Source organism: Barbus barbus, assembly GCF_936440315.1.
Source record: "Barbus barbus genome assembly, chromosome: 12".
In the NCBI taxonomy this organism is placed as follows: Eukaryota; Metazoa; Chordata; class Actinopteri; order Cypriniformes; family Cyprinidae; genus Barbus; species Barbus barbus.
Genome location: NC_136740.1, coordinates 17,014,315 through 17,036,491, shown reverse-complemented (window position 1 = coordinate 17,036,491; position 22,177 = coordinate 17,014,315). Strand labels below are relative to the sequence as shown.

Here is a 22,177-nt window from a genome sequence, read left to right as displayed (position 1 = left end):
TTCAATTATGTTAAAAGACCTTAGTTGGGTCATTTTCTATATCAATATGATAAAACTCCCATGCACAAAGCTGGGCCCCATTAAAAGTGACAAAAATCTGACTTTTTCCAGGTTTAAGTGCCTTAGCCCAGCAAACGTGAAATAGATTAACCCAGTAAAAAATTTTTTGTAAGCCTTTATATGAAAGTCACTCAGATTTCGCTCCCCCTGGTGTAGAAATGGATCTTATTATAATATTACCACCCCTTAATCTCCAAGTTACCACCCACAGCTCCACCATTGTGTTGTCGCAAGCGACAACAGTGTACCAGTTCTAATGGCGAAAGTTTGAGCAAAGCATGCTAACTGTTCTGTCTTTGGCTGCACTCACGAGTCCCAGTCTTAGAGGAGACAAGAAATCAGTGGATTTATTGATTAATTTAGCCTACTGTACAGGTGCTGGTCATAAAATTAGAATATCATGAAAAAGTTTATGTATTTCAGTAATACCATTCAAAAGGTGAAACTTGTATATTAGATTCATTCATTACATACAGACTGATATATTTCAAATGTTTATTTCTTTTAATTTTGATGATTATAACTGACAACTAATGAAAGTCCCAAATTCAGTATCTCGGAAAATTAGAATATCAATTAAGACCAATGCAAAAAATTTTTTTATAAATGTTGGCCAACTGAAAACTATGAACATGAAAAGTATGAGCATGTACAGCACTCAATATTTAGTTGGGGCTCCTTTGGCCTGGATTACTGCAGCAATGCGGCGTGGCATGGAGTCGATCAGTCTGTGGCACTGCTCAGGTGTTATGAGAGCCCATGTTGCTCTGATAGTGGCCTTCAGCTCTTCTGAATTGTTGGGTCTGGCGTATTGCATCTTCCTCTTCACAATACCCCATAGGTTTTCTATGGGGTTAAGGTCAGGCGAGTTTGCTGGCCAATCAAGAACAGGGATACCATGGTCCTTAAACCAGGTACTGGTAGCTTTGGCAGTGTGTGCAGGTGCCAAGTCCTGTTGGAAAATGAAATCTGCATCTCCATAAAGTTGGTCAGCAGCAGGAAGCATGAAGTGCTCTAACACTTCCTGGTAGACGGCTGCGTTGACCTTGGACCTCAGAAAACACAATGGACCAACACCATCAGATGACATGGCACCCCAAACCATCAATGACTGTGGAAACTTTACACTGGACCTCAAGCAACATGGATTATGTGCCTCTCCTCTCTTCCTCCAGACTCTGGGACCTTGATTTCCAAAGGAAATGCAAAATTTACTTTCATCAGAGAACATAACTTTGGACCACTCAGCAGCAGTCCAGTCAATACGCTTCTGACGCTGTCTTTTGTCCAAGAGTGGCTTGACACAAGGAATGCGACAGCTGAAACTCATGTCTTGCATATGTCTGTGCGTGGTGGTTCTTGAAGCACTGACTCCAGCTGCAGTCCACTCTTTGTGAATCTCCCCACATTTTTGAATGTTTTTTTTTTTTTTCCACAATCCTCTCCAGGGTGCGGTTATTGCTTGTACACTTTTTTCTACCACATCTTGTCCTTCCCTTCGCCCCTCTATTAATGTGCTTGGACACAGAGCTCTGTGAACAGCCAGCCTCTTAAGCAATGACCTTTTGTGTCTTGCCCTCCTTGTGCAAGGTGTCAATGGTCGTCTTTTGGACAACTGTCAAGTCAGCAGTCTTCCCCATGATTGTGTAGCCTACAGAACTAGACTGAGAGACCGTTTAAAGGCTTTTGCAGGTGTTTTGAGTTAATTAGCTGATTAGAGTGTGGCACCAGGGGTCTTCAATATTAAGCATTTTCACAATATTCTAATTTTCTGAGATACTGATTTTGGGACTTTCATTAGTTGTCAGTTATAATCGTCAAAATTAAAGGAAATAAACATTTGAAATATATCAGTCTGTGTGTAATGAATGAATCTAATATACAAGTTTCACTTTTGAATGGTATTACCGAAATAAATCAACTTTTTCATGATATTCTAATTTTATGACCAGCACTTGTATATTATTACGCTGATGCCACCCAGATCTAACAAACTAGAGCGGTCAAAAATAAAAAAAATAAAATAAAAATAAATCAATTTGAATATTCGTTGAATTTAAAATAAAAATCCACATTCGAATGCAAAAACACTGCATTCGAATTTTAAATGTGTGTCAGGCAGCCTTATATGTGGCACACAAGATGCGATGCCGATGTAGATGTCATTGCATTTTAATTATTATTATTTTTTTTTTTTAGCTTATCCAGTTGAACCCACTGGATGCGGCAGTGCTCATTCAAAATATAGTGGAAAGAGAGAACATCAATGCGGAGATGATGTTGTGTCAAAACTGAAACCAAGCCGTTCACACAGAATGCATATTTATCGCATTTTCTAGAGGGACATCTATCACCGATGCACTCACGTCTCGCACAAAAGCCCGGCATGTTTAGAAAGCCATGTCAAATTAACGCAAGTTAAAAAAAAAAAATCCTTCCTCGAGACTTTATGGCTTTTTTTCTGCATCCCACTGCATCTCATGTTTTTAAATGAAAAAAGTAGGCTACTCTTTGTTATTGGTTTTCAGTATTAAACTATATTTGCATGGTGCTTGTTGTTTCTAATCGTTTAAGCAACATAATTATGTATGGTTTATAAACATTATTTTAAACAATATGCACTTTTTTCAAAGATAGTCTTGTTTTGTTATTGCTTTCTTACAGTCTATGTAAGAAATGTGCATTAGTACGGTAATATTTTGCTCGATGAGCCCTAAGCTTTTTCCCCCTAACAGAAATTATGCCTTTTAAATTTGAAGATAATTCTTTAGTCGAATTTAGTTTTTCAGCCAATTTGACAGCCCTATTATAAACATGCAATTTCTTTCCTTGCTGTTTACCATTACACACATTACCAACTGTTTGAGTAACTCGCGTGTGTTTTTAACAAACTTGTGTGTATTTGACAGTTTAAGTGCAATAAAACATGAACTTAGTTTAGTACTCACATGCCATGTGACAGCTGCTTTCTGTGCGCATGTAGACATGACCATCAAAACAATCAGATGTTTTTAAGCAGAGTATCTGAGGAACGAGCTGTAAAGGCACAGCCCTAGGTTGGAAAAGGGGACAGGTACAAACAGCTTGTTTGCATTTAAAGAGACATGCACAAAAACAGCGTTTCTGCTTACTCAAAATAGGCATTTTCAAAATGATATAATAAATGATCTGTGGGGTATCCTGAGCTGAAACGTCACAGTCACATTCTGGGGACACCAGAGACTTATATTATATATGGTAAAAAGGGGCATAATAGGGATCGGCATTTCAGGCAAAACTAATATTCAAAAAGTCGATTCATGCGATTCATCTGTGATTATGAACACGTTATTGCTTAGCTTGTCAGTGATCTATGGCTCCGAGTATTAAATGCCGCTCCATCTGAAAGCACGTGATGGAGATTTACTACTAATCACAGAACTGGCTTTACTGTTGCGATGCACATAATCAATGCGATTTATCGTGCAGCCCTACTACAGACCTTATTTTATTTGTAACATTGTTCTGTTTATCTATGCTTGTAATTTGTGTGTTTGTTCTTATGGTTATTCACACTTGTTTCTTTAATCATGTTTGAACTTAAGGTTAGTAGTTTTTGCAGTGGTATCGAAGAAATACTCCGCTGTTGTGTCTGTGTGTGAGCAAAGAAAATCAGTATAAATATAACGACCAGTATAGGCCTACTGAACATTGCACAATCGCGATATCGATGCTGAAACGATACATTGTGCAGCCCTACTTTCAAGGATTAATTTAAATCTTTGAATTTAGCTATTTCATCATATTCAAATACAGTTGCATCTCAAAAAATAGAATATCGTGAAAAAGTTCTCTTTTTTTGTAACATTTCAAAATGTGAAACTTTCATATATTCTAGATTCATTACATGTAAAGTAAAACATGTCAAAAGTTTTATTATAATTTTGATGATTAGAGCTTACAGCTCATGAAAGTCAAAAATTTAGTATCTCAAAATATTAGAATATTTACATTTGCGTTTCATTAAATGACCATCCCTAAAGTATAAATTCCGGGTATCTCTTGTTCTTTGAAACCACAATGGGGAAGACTGCTGGCTTGGCAATGGGTGACAGTCATTGACACCCTCCACAAAGAGGGTAAGTCACAGAAGGTCATTACCAGAGGTGGGATTTACTTCGTTACATTTACTTGAGTACATTTTTTGGGTAACATACTTTTAGAGTATATTTTAAAATGGGTACTTTTACTCTTACTCGAGTATATTTTTAGAGAAAAAAAACCGTACTTTTACTTCATTACTGTGGGCAACTCTCCTCTCGTTACTTTATCTTAATGAAATACAAGTTAAAAATGCTTCGGCTTATTCCAAACGCGCCGTCTACTTTTCTCTGGGCAATGAACGATGCCCATTCGCGAATGATTCATTCTTTTGAGCCGATTCTGTTTAAAGGCTTTATCAAACTAGTTGGCAAACCAGTGAATCGGTTCGCGAATCAGTTTGAATGATTCGTTCAGTTCCCTGCCGCACGCGCTGAGTCTCTGAAGCGGTTCTCACTCAGATAACAGAAAGTTTAAAAACATCAAGAGCGATGAAGACGTGACTTTGGATCTACAGTCAATTGAAAGCAAATCTGCAAAGGCTTGTTTGTTAGAGTTATATGAAGATATTTTATTAGATGAACACCGCGTGTGCTGTCTACTGTTCCACAGGTATAGGCCACGATACCACTATGACATTACCAGTTTGTTGTACATGTAAGCCTACCTTACATTAAATACAATGTATAATTTATACATTAAATAAGCCGTCACAGAGTGTGAAATGAACACCCGCGAAACGCGCGTTAGCTCTGCGCAGCCTGTTCCAGACACAATTAATATTCATATTTTTACAATATTTACGCTTGCAAAAATATAGGCTACATTTGTTTACATTTTGCAGAACAGAAGATCCGTCAATATGCATTCGTTTCGTTATGTTCAGAGCAGTCATGTGAGGAGTTTTCAGAGGTTTCAGTGTCAGAGGTTATAGAATAATACATAATTAATTTACTTTAAAATATAATTTAATTCAGTGATGCAAATCAGAATTTTCATCAGCTGTTACTCCAGTTTTCGGAGTCATATGATCCTTCAGAAATCATTATAATATATTGATTTATTACCAGTGTTGGAAACAGTTTTGCTGTTTAATATTTTTTGGAACCTGTGACATTTTGTTCGGGATTCTTTGATGAATAGAAAGCTAAAAAGAGCAGCATTGATAATAAATCAACATATTGGAATGATTTCTGAAGGATCATGTGACACTGAAGACTGGCGAAAAAGGCTGATGAAAATTCTGATCTGCATCACTGAAATAAATTACATTAAAAAATAAAACAAAAATAAAAATATATTGAACGGAACACACACACATTATATAAATGTAATCTATACATCTAAATAAAAATAGACTATATTCAGTACCTATATGATCCAAAGTAACTAGTAACTAAGTACTTGAGTAGTGTTTTTATCCGATACTTTTTTACTCTTACTCAAGTAACTATTCAGACGATTACTTTTACTTGAGTAAATATTTCTAGAAGTACTTTTACTTGAGTACAGTTTGAGTACTCTACCCACCTCTGGTCATTACTGAAAGGGGTGGCTGCTCACAGAGTGCTGTATCAAAGCATATTAAATGCAAAGTTGACTGGAAGGAAGAAATTGGGTAGGAAAAGCTGCACAAGCAACAGGGATGACTGCAAGCTTGAGAATACGGTCAAGCAAAGCCGATTCAAACACTTGGGAGAGCTTCACAAGGAGTGGACTGAAGCTGGAATCAGTGCATCAAGAGTCACCACGCTCAGACATCTTCAGGAAAAGGGCTACCAAGCCACTTCTGAAACAGAAACAACGTCAGATGCAGTCTGGAGGAAGACTGGAGAGGCACAGAATCCAAGCTGCTTGAAGTCCAGTGTGAAGTTTCCGGAAGTCGATGATTTGGGGTGCTGTGACGTCTGTTGGTGTTGGTCCATTGTGTTTTGTCCAAAGTCAATGCAGCCATCCACCAAGAGATTTTGGAGCACTTTATGCTTCCATCAGCTGACAAGCTTTACGGAGATGCTGATTTCCTTTTGCAGTAGGACTTTAGCACCTGGCCACAGTACAAAACCACTTCCAAGTGGCTTGCTGACCATGATATTATTGTGCTTGATTGGCCAGCCAACATGTCTGACCTGAACCCAATGTAGGATATCAGAGACTGAATCAGACAAATTTAAGATGCGATCAGAACATTGAAACATGAGGAGCTGGAATCCCACAGAGAGGCCCAAGGAAACAGGACATCGTAAATCAGATTTCTAGCTCCAACTAGTCTGAAGCAAGCAAACTAACCAGCAAGCCTCTTTCACAGAATAGCTTACAACCTTGAGACAAAAGAACACTTATTGATGATTCCAATTCAGGAAGGAGACTGTCAAATTTGTTGCAAGTAATCAAGACTGATGGTCACATGTAAACCTGTGATAGAAAATCACGAGCTACAGACTCTCTTGGGCAGGTCTTCCCCCATACAAGACAAAGACTTGAATTCCTTAGGAGACCTTTTAACCTCCCTCTGGTCGTCACAGAACATGCCTCTTATTATCCATAGAACTTCACACTAGAGACAATCTGTTCATATGTACTAAAAATCATCTTAAAAGGACCTATGAGTTATTTCTCTGCATAGAAATAACCTATATTATGTTTGTAACCCACACATTATATTATCATGTTTTAATCAAATATTATGAATGTTTTTTTTTTTTTTTATCACCATTGAATAGCTGAAGGATTCAAATGTGTGTTTGGTATGTACGAGTGTGAAAAATCATGCTTTAAATGTTTCTTCCAATCAATTCTGTCAAATGCATCATAGTCTTGTTATAGAAATCATGTCCAAAAGTATACTTTGCAAGAGCCTGTAAAATTTGGACCATGTGACTGATAACATGCTGATTTATGATGGAAGGAACACCCCTAGCTAAGATAATAGCCTATCTAATTGGTCAAGACACCAAAGGGGATGTGTCCAGAAGCCAAGTTTAAAACTCAGGACACCATCAAACTTTCTTCTTAAAAATGCTCTCTTACAACCTCTTGGTCCTCTCTCTTCTTCTTAAAAATGCTTGCCAAAGAGAAATAAATCAGTGGATAAAGAATAGTTTTGAGCGAGTTCCTCAGATCCTACTTGTCAAAGCAATTATTCATAATTTGATTAAATGCGTGTTCCATTGTCAAATCATCTATGACTCCCTTGGTTAAACATTAGATAATTATGCTTGTCTGTTTGTGTACACTGTTCACTAAGTGAATTTAATCTCGCTCAACACTGCGTGTGTCCGGGAGATTTTAATGGGAGTTTTTAAAAGCTTTATCAAGTAAAGTTTAACTTTGAACCAACAGCGAAGAAAACCTGTTGTTTATGTGTCCAGAGAAACTGGCACGGCTTCTGATACACCATCAGTGTTTCCCCAACTGCAGCACGAAGCGGTTATTGAATAAAGTTTAAGTCTAACTCTGAACGAACTGAGAGTTTAAGCGCCACATCGCAGAACCAACTAAAACTGTTGTTTATTTGTACAGTGTTGAAATGCGCCGACACTTCATGTAACATGCTTAACTTTACTGGCAATGCAACAATTCATGTTCTAGTCCACTAGAGTTGGTTTTGGTTGCCACAGTTACGGTCGTGACACGGAAGTCTTAACCTACTTCTGGAAGCAACTTTGAACTGCGCACGCGCAGCACATCGATGCTATTGTAAACAAACTCATGCTGTTGCTAAGCTAATGAAACGGTTGTTTACATGGTACAAATATATGCTAAAGCCATTAGCCTCAAAGGTTAGCAGTTAGCATTAACATCCAGTGGTTTAATACAGTGCGTGTTTGAAAAGCTAAAGTGGTTTAACTCTTTAAACACCTCTCAACTAATAGACTTGTTGGTCTTTCTTATTTCTCACTTCTTACCACTTATTTGCATTTTACTAGAAAGGGAAATACTAGTTCACAATTATTAATTGTGCCAAATTCTAAATTTAATTAAAACATTAAATTTATTTGGAATCATTAAAATTTCCCCCTCAGATAATTTCATATAATCAATACTACTAGTATTCTCTTCTGGGCCTAATCATTTTAGGTACAAATAAGTCTTGAACTTTGAAAGTTTAAGTAAACTTATTCTAATTGATTTATTACCCATATTAATAGATTCTATTCGGACTTATAATCACTCATTACTTTATTGCGTTTTATCCCCTCATTCTTCCTGTTTTGCTTATACACCTAGCCACTATTTTTATTTACTAATTTTCTCCTTTATTTAATTTCATGTTATTATTGCTTATTTTATTTTGCTTATTTTATTACTTTTCATTTTACTTTGTCTCTCCTGAGCCTTAATAGGAGACAGTATTATCCCTCACTACGAGTTCAAATAAATTAAAGAGACAAAATCTCTTTCACCCAAAATTTATTTTTGTTGATTAGTTGTGGAGCAACTGAAAACAACGCTCTACTCGTAGTCGGGCATAACCGCTTGCTAGTGGACCCGATCCACTCAATTTCCTGTCTCTTTCTCTTCTCTCCTGTTCTATCCTGCTTTCTTTCCTCTTCACTTTTCACATTTGTGGGGACCTGTAAGGACCAATCAATCAATTCTAACGCAATTAAAATTTTAACATCTCATGCAACGCTGAGATCAATTTTAATTGAGACGTTTTGAGCAACCGTTGCCTTCGCAGCCTCCCTGGTGAGCGGTCCAACTGTAAGGTACGTAGTCAATCCTGTCAGACTAAGAAAAGAGAGATCAGAATCATTTTTATATTCGTTTGCCTAAAACAGAGTTAATAATATTGTCGATATCTTGATAACATTTAATTGAAAGAAATAAATAAATAAATTTCCTCATTTGAGAAAAAAAAGGGAATTGTTTATTTTAATTGAATTTGTTTTTCACCTTTTCCCTCTTTCTCATTAGAGTGACGAAGTTTTCACATCTTTAGTCTACTACCTAGACACCCTGAGACCAACACAGTCATAACCACACTGCACTAGTGGTTCAAAATCACTGACACAACACTTAGTTGTCGCACCACACATAGGCTTTTACTTCACACAGATCTGTGTCAGTCTCTCTTCTCCCTAGCGTGCCAACATGATGCAGACTGCAGACCCCTTTGCACAAGGGGAAGATGGGAACACTTGGCTGAGAGGCACGACAGACAGCCTCACCCCCAAGATCCTTGAACGGTTATTATTTTTAATAATAATCCTAATCCTGAGAAGATTCCTGACACAAGATTTAAACCAGAACAACAACCATGAGGAACTAGTCAAAATCACCAGCTCCCTAAGCTATGCCTTCACGACCCAGCTGAAACTGAGCGACAAGCACGTCATCCACCTTCAAGAGGAGCTGACACATGCTCAACGCCGCATAGACAAGCTGGAAGTGAAAGATCAAGATCAACTCAAAGCACCCAACGAGAGGGAGCAGGAAACAACGGAACAAGTTAAGGAGCTCCAAGCAGCCCTGACAGCTCCTCAGCTCGACCAACAACATGCAAAGGCTGCCCAGAAAGACCTGGTAAACAGACTCCAGTATGCTGAACAGCTCCTAGAGAAAGCCAAGAATGACATCAGCGACAAGAATGCTGAAATCAGTGCCTTGAAAGACCACCTTGAAAGGTACAGTACTAAAATAGACGATCTGACCCAACAAATAGACTATACCAACGATCAGCTCTACATGGTCAGAAAAGAACTTAAACATGCTTATGAGCAGAAACAAGAGCCAAGGCGAGAGAAACAGCTCTACGCCTCACCTCTGCTGAGCAGAGCAGAGTCCCACATCCAAGAACTGGTATACAGCGACAGAAGCGAAGGGCCACAACCCAAAACCTTACCTGCCTTCGCCACAGAACTCTTTCCTGTCAACGAAAGAAAACCTCCCATCCAAGCAGACCTCAGAGCTGCACATAGGATGACCATCAAAGACCTCGACAAGCTGTCTAAAAACATCAGCAGGTTCAACCCGAACTCTACAGAGTGCCCATCCAGGCCCATCTTCAAGATATCGACCTATCTGAAAATGAGACCTCATGTGACTGACAGAGACAGGTTATATCTCCTTAGAGCCACGTCCAGTTCCGAGGTACGAAACTATCTAGATCGACAGCCCAGTCAAGCAAAGTCAGACTACCAGCTACTTCGTGAAGTCCTGATTAAAGAGTTTACAGACTCTGAACATGGACTGTTAACTGCTTTAGAAACCAAACAAGTCAAGTCAAGTCTGCTTTATTGTCAATTCTTCCACATGGCACATACATACAGAGGATTGAAATTGCATTACTCTCAGACCCTTGGTGCATACAGTTAACATTAAACACTGACAGTAGACGTTCAAATACCGATAAATACAGTTTAAATATATGTACATACAACTATACAGATATACAATGAGGACATTGTAGAAAAAAAAAAGAGATAGATAAAGTGGCATAAGGCACATGGCAGATAGAGTGCAAACCAGTTAAATAAAACAAAACTGTGCAAATATACGTGTAGTGCAAGAAGAGCTTATCAGTCTGTTAAAGTGACAAAAGAATTGTCTTTTTATCAGACTATGCGAAGAGGTAGTTTGCAGTCAATGCTGGATGAGGTAGTGATCAGTCCAATGCTGCACAAGTGACAGGTGCTGGTCAAAGTTTGTAAGTGGGTGGGGGGTGTGGAAGGTCCTGGGGATGTGGGGAGCTGGGGGGGTCGTAGTATCAGAGTTCAGTGTTGCATGGGGTAAAAGATTTCACTGATCACGTGATGAGAGGTGCTTTCAGCGCGAGCGCTTCGTGGGTAGAGCCTGGTTTATACTCGCCGCGTCAGCACGAGCGCGAAGGTGCGCGTCGCGGATGGAGCGCAATGGAGGATTTTGTTTTCAAACTAAAGTAAAAGACCGCTTCTTAAACCAGAGAAGGTGAACATGCTGGTGTTCTTGTAGAAAAAAACATGCAAGTCCTGTCAGCTACAGCCAGTTTAGTTTTACTTTTCTTTTTGTTTTCATTTTGAGGAGCTTATCTTCTTTGCTGTTTACCTCACGTTATGCTGTGGAGGCTTTCCTTAATTTAAAAAAAAATAATAATAATATTTATTTGCTGCCTCAGAGTTTGCTAAACATTCTGTAATATACTCGGTATATAGTACAGCATGTGATGTGTCCTGTGCCATGCCTGGTCTTATTCGTTGTTGTTAATAAATGTTATGTAAGCTAGTTTGTCATTGTCAACGTACTGTTTTATTGTTGTTGTGCTTTTCAATTAAGAATAACAACGAATCCATCTTTTGTTTTAGTCTTAAAAAGTGAAAGGTGTAGATAAGCAAAACAGACAATTATCTTTTCTTGTAAAATGTGACACCAAGATCGCAAATTTGAAAGTGAAAGCGCACGAAAAAAGGAATTCCTGTTCACAAAATTTACAATCACAAATAATACCGATGAAAAAGAACGAGTTGAATGTTGAACACTTTCGTTACCATATAACTATAAACTATGATAAAAGTTAATCAGCATGCACTGAGTAATCAAATGTTGTAGCAAAAACAAAAAAACAAATTGCAACCAAATTATGTGCTCGTGCGACCAACTGAAAAAGTTAGTCACAAAAGTGAGATCAGTGGGAAGAATGAGTCTAGAGCCCTGCATGAAAGACTGCTAATTCTCAAAACATTTTTTGTTAAGATGACTGAAAGGAGGAAAAAACCAAAGAGAAGTATGGACTTACTTCACGCAGTCATTTATTTACTTTATAACAGTTGTGACGAGTCGGCTGCCTCCCCCGTCCATCATCACCACCCCGTCCCGTATTCGCCGCCCTTCACCAGGCTCCCGACGGGAGTGGGTGTGTGAGAGAGGAGGGGCGCTGGATACTCACGGCTGGCGGCGTGTGATGAGGCGCACCTGATGTGAATGGAGCCTCGTCACCGCCGCCGTTAAACGCCGAGCGCGCCTCTCCTCGGGAGACCGGTCTCTTCCCCGTGCATGCACGCTGGTGTCCTCGTGGGTCCAGGAAGGGTGCGTCGAGCAGGACTGCCGCACCCGTTAGGCGGCTGACGGGCCAGGATGCCGGGCCGTCGAGTCCCCCAGAAGCGCCGGGAACCAAGGAGTAGGAAGGAGCCGCGCACGAGACGCCGCCGCCACTCGCTCCCGGCCCCGAGAGGGGAGCGCGTGCGGCCACCGGACTCCGCCCCTTCCCTGATGAACACTACCCTCCTTCACTAGCCCCGCGGCACAGCGAGGACACCAGGTTCCCTGTTTATTTGGACACTTTTCCCCTTGGACACTTTATTTTCCCTTTTTATTGTTTAATAAAAACCTCTCCGAGGCTTGACGCCACGCCCACTGTGTCTGTCGTTGGCTCCTCCCGCCACACAGTAAATAAATATTGGTTCTGCATATCGGTTATCGGGCACATAAACATGCAAATAATTGGTATCGGTTATAAAAAAAACAAAACAAAAAAAATTATTGGTCGATCACTAAACAAAACCTCCACACTCTTGAACTCTGTCAAAAAAGACTCAAGCCCTGCACTGGACGACACCCAGTTGCATCACAACACCAGAGTCCTCCATCAAGAGCACAGAGAACGTGACCCCCATGTCCACGACAGCTATCAGTCCAACCGCTGGAAAAATCCATGCCACGCTTCTCAAGAAACCCAAAAGATAACAACAAACTGGAAACCTAACCAGACATCCAAAGGTAAATCGCCTGACTCATCCAAGAGCAACTTGTGTGGGTAAGCGACAACGAAACCCACCTCAGCACCACTCAGACATGCACAGTGCTGAGTATGCACAATAACAAGACAGCTTACCATCAGTAGACATGGAACAAGTCATGAGACAACTGAAAGAGTTCCTTCAAGATAAGCTGAACACGGATGACTACAAAATTGAGTCATGCTCGCTGTGACCAGAGACAGAACGGAAGGCCAGTGATCACATGGTACAACCACCATATCAGAGATGACAAGCACCTGTTCAACAACCACCCAGAATGAACAAGTCTCTCATGGCCAACCATTGATGAAAACTAAGGTACCAGAGAACATCACCTCAGTCACCCATCACTCACTAACAAACTGCTAAATGAACTCCAACTACAAGAACCACATTCATGTCTGTGCAACAGCAACCACCAAAGCACAGAAGGTCAGAACGTCTGCCACATTCAGAAAGCAGCACAAGAGGAATGCAACATAGGAGATGAAGTTTGCATCCCAGCTTCACACCTCGCCACACCTAATATCCGCAAGCCACTCTAAACTGAATGGAAGCCAGAGAGCTCCATGCACGATAGGTCAATTCATTTTACCACAAATGATGCCACTAGAAACTAAAGGTGAACATTATTTTTTAATCACTATTGAATAGCTGAAAGATTCAGATGCGTGTTTGGTATACATGAGTGTGAAAAATCATGCTTTAAATGTTTCTTCCAATCAATTCTGTCAAATGCATCATAGTCTTGTTATAGAAATCATGTCCAAAAGTATACTTTGCAATGTGACTGATAACACCATGTGACTTATAACATGCTGATTTATGATGGAAGGAACACCCTTAGCTAAGATAATAGCCCATCTAATTGGTCAAGACACCAGAGGGGATGTGTCCAGAAGCCAAGTTTAAAAACTCAGGACACCATTAAACTCTCCCTTCTTAAAAATGCTCTCTTACAACCTCTTGGTCCTCTCCCTTCTCCTCTTCTCTTTTGCCACCGCGTTTTGACGCTGCTCTTTGAGCGTGCTCTGGCCCACGTGCCAGCTGCTACCATAATGAGAAGAAAACCAACCTAGTCTCGTTACATCCTTTTATTCTTATTCTTTTACTTTAGGTTCTTTTCTTTCCGTGGAGTTTCGTGTTCTAATGTAAGTTTGCTGCAAAGTCCAGCTCAAACTGCACCCGCTTCAAACTTCAACCAGACCAACTCCGCATCCTCAGCCAACGCCCAAGACCTCACGTCAAAAACTACTGAACTCTCAACCAATCAGATACTTCGGGGAACCCCCTTTCCTGCAAGGACAACGACAAAAGGGATTCCCTTAGCAAAGCAAGCAAGTACCTCCAGATTCTAACTGAATCGGTGCAGTTAATATAAATTTTAGCCTCATTGAGGAACTCAAAGCGAGGGTTAAATAAGTGATTAATGGTTGTTCAGATCTATGCAATTGAAGAGCTCTAAAGTTGGAATTTCACATTTCCATTCTCTTAAACTCATCCTTTCCTCACTTTCTTTCTGCAACGTGTGAATGCTTGTGTTCATGTGTTAGATTAGTTTATGTCTTTGTTAAAATCTTATTTATATTGAAAAGAGAAGTATCTTGTGTTTTGTGCTCACAAGATAATGTCTTAATCTGCCGATCTTGTTACTGTGCTATTTAATAGGGTTTTCACTAGGGATGCACCGATACCACTTTTTCCAGTACTCGCCCGATACCGATACTTTTATTTTGGTACTTGTTGATACAGAGTACCGATACTTTCATTGCATTTGTAAATTTTTTAAATATTGGGTACAGAAACCAAAAGAGTATGTATAATGTTAATTGGTTAACTTCATTTATCAAATAAATACAATCAAACCAAAATTTATTCAAACACCTTTCAAATTTCTCACATTATCACGGTTTATTCGCTATAGTTTAGAAAATGGTAACAAAATATGACAAGAACTCAGAGTAAAACTGTGTCTGAACAAATTCAGCTTGATAATGTCAGATAACTTTGATAGAAAGGTACAAAATGGATTACAATCAACCAAAAGTTATTCAGATAGCTGTATGACAATATTTACACAACTATCAATACTCTTGTCGGGCCACCCTTAGCCTTAATGACAGCCTGTAGTCTCCTGGGCATGCTGTAAACCAGGTTCATGCAAACCTGAACTTCATTTTTTTTCCCAGACTCGGTCTGAATAATTTTTTGTCCCAAATTTGTATCAATTTTACTGGTAGTCCACTGTATGAAGAATTTTTGGTTATAATATGTCACAGTTTACTTTATTTTGATTTGACTAATATCATCTTCGGTTATTTTCACACTTAATTATGCCCATTAAAAATGTATTTTACAAGTTTGTTACTTTCACTGTTCATTTTTTTTTGTTCATCATCCTTAATTTAATAGCATTAGAGCTGCTCCATTGCATTGGCTCAGTACTGTAATTAAGCGTTTGCTGTAATAATCTCCTAACGGTGATATTTTCAGGAATAAAAGTTGCTTTTTTTTCATCTGAAACGTGCTGCAATTTATATTCCAAAGCCACTCATATAATGCATAATCACTCATGAATAGGGTGACCACCCGTCCCGCATTTTGCGGGACAGTCCCGAAATTGGGAGCTTTGTCCCGCATCCTGCAAGACGTAAGGTGCGTCCCGCATTTCAATTATGTATTCTGTATGTTTTGTTTTTTTTTCATCCCAGAAACTGAAATACCAAAATAAGAAATACATTAAAAACTGACTGGCATTTAAAACCCCATTTGCGCAGTCGTCATGTTCTAGCTAAGAAAATAACCAACCCACGCAGTCGTAGACAGGGAGTTTTCCGCAGATGACGACTGCGTGGACGGCACAAAGGATGTGCGGACCTCATCAAGGGCTCGAGCACCACCGACGGAAATGGTGGAGCGCACACGGAAAAACACGATATTCTCCTTTCATTAAAAACAAAAAAACAAAAACGGTTGCAGCTTTCAGACACGACTTTCTTCTCATTTCAATAGTTCATTTGAGGCGGTTTCTATGGCGTTATTTTAATGACAAGTGTCCAGAGCGCATTATTGTAATGCGAGAATGCAACAAATGTCTCTGTTTGCAGGATTCTCTTCACTCTCACACAAAACAGATGCGCGCTCTCTCTCGATCAGACATTAGGGCTACGTGTGCAAGCTCAAAACTTATACTCTCTCCTGGATTTAATGTTGCCAGAAGCGCAACCTGGAGTGTGAGCAATGGGCATCCATCGGCAGAAACATAAATCGGTGCACAAGACAACGGATGTAATGTAAATCAGTATTTAAATAACATAACAGTAGTAAATGTATCTGTCTCACACATTGTCCCGCAAAATCACATCTACTGTCCCGCAACAGATCTATTGCCAGGTGGTCACCCTACTCATGAAGCAAGCAAAACACGCACAACATGAGCACGTATTTGTACTGGTGCAGAATGAGAGGGACAAGTACAGAACATAGCGCATAGGCTGTTAGTTTCACTTTCGCCAGAATGTTGTGTATGCTTAAGGTTGAAAATAAATGATGGTTTATAGTCAATATCCCTATAAACTGGCTTATATTTACGATTTAGTTTTAAGCCAAATGATGCGTGTGCCAAGTGAGCGAACATCAATAAAGATCACACAACAGAAGTGCGCGCACGGTCTCTCTCTCTCCCTCCCTCCCTACCATTAAGTAACTAGTGTATCGTTTTACTTGTTTTTGACATATCCGACCGAACTACAAACTATCCAGTGATGTCTGTGAGAAAGGGATATTCACTCGACGAGCTCGTGCATCTGTGCCGCTGCGCGCTCAATCCACTCAGCGCGCTTTGCTTAGCCCATCAGCTCGCGCACATCAGCTATACAGGCGTCAATACTTCGTAGACATCCTTAATCTCTAATAACTCCATTCTGCTGTTTGTTGTTTGCATTTCTTTGTCGGAATATGGCACTTATCACACGCCGTGTGGTATCAACGTTTGGTATCAGGGCATTTTAACGAGTACGAGTAGTATCGGACCCGATACCAGTATCGGTGCATCCCTAGTTTTCACTATATTTTGGATTTTAATATCCAGTGCACAGTTTGTTATACGGCTCGTTCAGTGAATCGCCGTAACAGTGATTCTGTTCAAATCCCTATAAAATCATAAATGATTCCCTTTGAGCTAAATTAAACTTTTTTTAAATTACATATTAATTACTTTTTTTATTACCTTACACCCATATGGATATTTTCAAGAGAAAGATGAGAAACAGTCGATCCAACAACACAGACAAGCTGAAGGCTCAATAGTGCTACAGGCTGATCGCTTCTATGCCAGACCTCACTGACGCTGTTATTTGTGCTAAAGGAGCCCCGACCAAGTATTGAGTGCATAAATGAACATACTTTAAAAAGACCTTTTCTGTTTTTCCAAATCCTTTTTTTGATTGATCTTAGGAAATATTCCAATATTTTGAGAGACTGGATTTGACTTTTATGAGCTGTAACTGATTTGACTTTTTACTCCCGTCGGGAGCTGTAAACTCTAATCATCAAAACTAAAACAAAAAAACCTTTTTAAATGTTTTAATTTACATGTAATGAATCTCTATAAAAGTTTTACTTTTTTTAAAAAAGTTACAAAAAAAACTTTCACGATATTCAATTTTTTTTTAGATGCACCTGTATACGATTGTTTATAAAACGTGCAGCCAAAAACAATTTACGATAAGGTTCAATTTGTTTACATTAGTTATTGAATAAAATACCAAAAAAATGCAATGCAATACTGTACACCATTAATTGACGTATTAATACATTACAATTTCAAGTTGTATAATTTAACATTAATGCATTCTGCACAAGCATTATTTAATGAACAATGGTATATTTATAAATGAACATTAACCTAGATCAATAAGTGTTGTAGTAATATGTAATGTGTTCATCATGATGCCTAACACTAATTTTAACGTTTTGAACATTATTGTAAAGTCATCTTTCAGCAATATTTTTAGCAGTGTTAGTCAAACCTAGTGGATCCCTCACAACTACACATTTTAGATGTCTTTCACATCTGTCACAGCCAATTTGAGTCTTGCGGTCTCGTCTAAAGGCCAGGACACACCGAGACGATGGTCGGCTGTCGGTCAATGTTGCGTCCAAGTGTGCCGCACAAGTCTTGAAAGGTGTAGCCAGAACGTTTCGATCGTCCCCAGGTGACTAGATGCAGTATAGGTCATAAACTCCGCCCTCTCCATCTAATCTAATGGGACATGAGACTAAATCTAAATCAAATTATACCTCAAATAAATTTTTTCCAAAGACGTTTTGTAATTTTATGTAGTTCTCAGCATGCTGATGTGCGTTCAAGTGTTCATTTTTCTAATAAGTTTGCTTTATTTAGTTATTTGATGCTATAAAAATGGGGTGTGGAGAGCTTGCGATTGGGTCTGCAGGAGTTTGAGCGGGACTTTGATTCCGCGGCTCCACCTCACGATAACTACTGCGCAGACTCTGGCTCTAAACGAAATTCTACTGCGCAGACTCAGGTTCCAAATGACAATTTTCACAAGACGACAGCGGCCATACTGAGAATGTTTTGGCTTTACTTTTCCATAGTCGAAGTGGAGATGCGACGTCCTTTTTTTGTTGACAGTTTATGGTTGTGTCGGCGGCAAGTGTCTGTTGGGCTTGTTATTTTTAGTGTATTCAACACGTCAGCATTGTATCTGCGTCAGGGCTGTCAACAAGAGTGAGAAATCTGATTGGATGCTCAGTTTAATGAATGAGCCAGTGTCCAAAAGTTAAAGCAAAAGTGATGAAAACGGGCAAGTAAATTATGGCGGCACAGAGAGAAGGCTGTTCTAATGTTACATGATCTTACCCAAGCATTCCAATGTGTGAATATTTTCATAACATGAGCCGCTTATAATGAAGAAATTTATCAACATAAACTGATATTCAAAAAGGTAAGCATGATAAGCATGCGCTGATTTGTTTACAAAAACAGAATATATCTGTGTATTCTTGTTTCGGTTTGTCCTTTTTAATGACATTTTTGCCAGTTTATGGCAAATTATGGTCTGTTTCACAAATACTGTTTCCACAGCACATTTTAATTTCGGTACCTAGATTTACAAGTTACAACATTCACAGATGCAGCACAGATTTTTTCGCAGTGCAGCACATCGCGATCTCTGTATAAAACATGTTGAAAATGTAGTATAAACATATTAACAGTGTATTACAACATGGTTTAAATGAGATCAATATGCTGAACTGTAATAATTAAAGGCACATTAATTAAATATCATACTGAACTGTAATAATAAAAGCACAATACCATTACAAAGGTAAGAGCACAACATGAGCCTGCTGCAGTGATGCTTTCACATAGCAGATGCAGAAGATGTGAAATATAATATACAGTGATTCTTATAATAAGCAAAACAAACAATATGGTGCTAGCTTAGTTTTAAACTCATATATACTGGTGTAGACACAGCAGCATGCTAAAGCAATAATTTTCCATTAGCGATTCAAATGATAAAATACACTGTTTAACATCTATTCATTTATTGTCTAAAAGCAACATACACTGTATTCCAAGAATTCATTTAATCAGTTCATGCATTCTCGGAGAACCAAGTGACTTTGGCATTGCTAGAACAAAAGTGTCCTATAATAAGTGGACTACAGAGGTGAAGCAAGTAGTACATAGCTGGCCACGTGATAGCAACATGGCAGCCCACATGAGGCAACCCGCCCAATGTAAAACACATCAGCTTTTATGAGGTTACTGGTATGAATACTAGAATATTCATCATGTTCTTTTCTTTTCTAATGAGGAAAAGTTTACGGCATACACTTAAAATTGCAGTAAAGGAAAGGTAATTTGTTAACACGTTTACTACTGCTTTAGTATTCTATAGGTTTAATATAATAGCAAATTATATGAATGACCTGAAAAGTGACTTCTAAATGTGTAAACTAAATGTGAGAACTAATTAGTCTTCAACAGTTAAATACATTAAGCTGCACGGTGCTGTTGACAGGCAGAGCCTAGTATTAACCATCTATATTAACATATAGACTATTCTATTATAAACAACCCATTTTGTCTAGGCACGTACACAAATGGCTGCATTAAAGTCACTTAAATGTGATGCTCATGTTGGATGACATGGTGACGTGCAGGCAGCGAGTATGCCACCAGTAACCTTACTGTAAGATCTGTTATAATACACTAACTTGTATGTTACATAAATGTGTATGCAGTAATGTAAAAAGGCACTGCTTTGACAGAGTAGGCAAAGTGTTTACACATGGCTATTATTTTGTAAAATAAGATCAAGCAATAATAATTCCTCTCATTCCCATCAGGGGAATTCATCTTTATCTGTGCATGAAAGCAACTAAACACCAATAAATTCTATGAGCTACACCATATATTGTGAATAATTAAAAACAGCCAACAAAATTAGTAAAGTCTACTCACCCATATATGCCAGTAAACATTCTAAAAGCAAACTCAGTCCTGTTATCACTGTTTTGTCCTTGGTCATCCACTCTGTAAAACGAAAGGCTAACATCATTATCAAGTATTTATTTCTATGAGGGGAAAAACTTGTAGATTAATAAGTATACAACAGAGTCAGTTTACTATCATGGACATCTTAAACATACTAGTTTCTAATTCTGTAAACTACATAAAATAAATATATTCTTTAAACGCGATATATATTTTTATATACTTAAGTTCACCATGGTAACCTTCAACAATAAACGATGCAGTATGGGTCCCTCCTGGCTAGCTGTACAGTGACAACCCAGTGGCTGTTTTAAAGTGATGCAAGTGCCACTAAAACGAAAAAAATACTAGTCAGTAAATGACCAGAGGTGTCAAGTATAGTAACGTTATGTAAATACACCCGTGTTCGTGCTTAAAACGTTCGTGGTTCCATCTGAGTTGTTTATATAATGCTAACAGAATCTGAAAGAGAAACGCACAGCACGAAGCTAAGCTGGCTGGCTGGGAACATGGAAGTCCAACGTCACAAAACAAAATGGGCTGCATGCTTGAAACCTGGAGTCAGAGCACACACACAAGAGCTCGCGATCCGAGAAACAACGAAAACCATCGTCCTAATTTTGGCTTTAAATCTTACCTTGTGTTTTATACGCCCAGTGTTATAGTACCCTGTTTAATTACGCAGCAAAACGGCATTAGCTTATTCCCCCTTATAACTGCTCGTACTCACCGTCGTGCTCGGCTTCCTGCTGCTGCCGTTTTCCTTTGTACGACTACACACCTTTCCCGTTGCGCAATGCGCACGCAAGATATTCCAAAACTTTCAGTTCAAGTTTAAGATGCTTGTAACACTTCATTATTTAAAACAAAATCATTAAGGGTTCGATGTTAGCGCAACTCCATGCACATTCAACAAACAATGTGGCTCAACCCGGGATATTTCGTTACACCCGACCACTGGAACCTATGAGAAGATGGCGAATGGAGAAAAAGACCCGCCTCCAGTTCTACGGGGCCTCCATTTCAATGTCCAACGTGTGGAAGCTTTATTTTTTGCGCATGGTATCTAAGGAACGTACCTTAAAATGGCTGCCGATGTTGTGGGAGGAGCTTGTTAGATATTCTGTCGACCATCCTACATCATGCCTTTGGGACTTTTGCAGGGTGCACTCTTGGACCTTACAGTTTCTTGTCAAAGGAACTTGAGGACGTCGGTTTACCCAGAGGTCCAACAATCCACACCACCTATATTGTTCTTTGTTCTGTGAGATATTCCATAGTTACCATACTGCTGCTAAATGTACAGGGACAAAAATGCCACAAAACTGATTTTGGAGCCAACCACACCTTTTCACCATAGTAACCTAAGGTAAACACTTAATGAGCAATGAGGACTGTTACCTGTGTTACCGGAAACATTTTAGATTTGAAAAAGGCAATTGCAATAAACAACTAATGATATAACGTGGCTCCTCTTGTTTAAGGTTTAATATATTTGTAAAAAACCTGGCACTGAGACCATTCACTTCTTTCCTTTGAGCAAGTCGTAGGCTCAACTAATGTAAATGCTTGTCTTTTAACCCCAAGGGAGGTCCTGGCAAAGATGCATGCATGCATGCACCACCTAGAGAAAGGCTCCCCTTTGTTCAGGGACTGAAAACGGTTTTCATTTCCCCCTAGTCTTCTTGATTTTGACTGTTCTTGATTGACCACAACACTTTACCCATTACCCTTAAATGAATTTCAATTTTTTAGTCTTAATCCCTCTCTCTTATTCCAAGAGTTGTACCTC

At 39.0% G+C, this 22,177-nt stretch overlaps 1 protein-coding gene across 1 annotated transcript in view; it reads right to left on the bottom strand.

Annotated features, from left to right (window-relative positions):
* The window catches only part of LOC306878494 (uncharacterized protein), a 43,631-nt gene extending 22,141 nt beyond the window's left edge, over nt 1–21,490 (bottom strand). Inside the window, exons 1-2 of the mRNA XM_079430909.1 lie at nt 21,116–21,490; nt 20,353–20,424 (exon numbers count right to left, since the gene is read on the bottom strand). The gene's annotated coding sequence lies outside the window, so the exon portion shown is untranslated. The remainder of the gene's footprint in view (nt 1–20,352; nt 20,425–21,115) is intronic.
* Between the last annotated feature and the right edge of the window lie 687 nt (nt 21,491–22,177).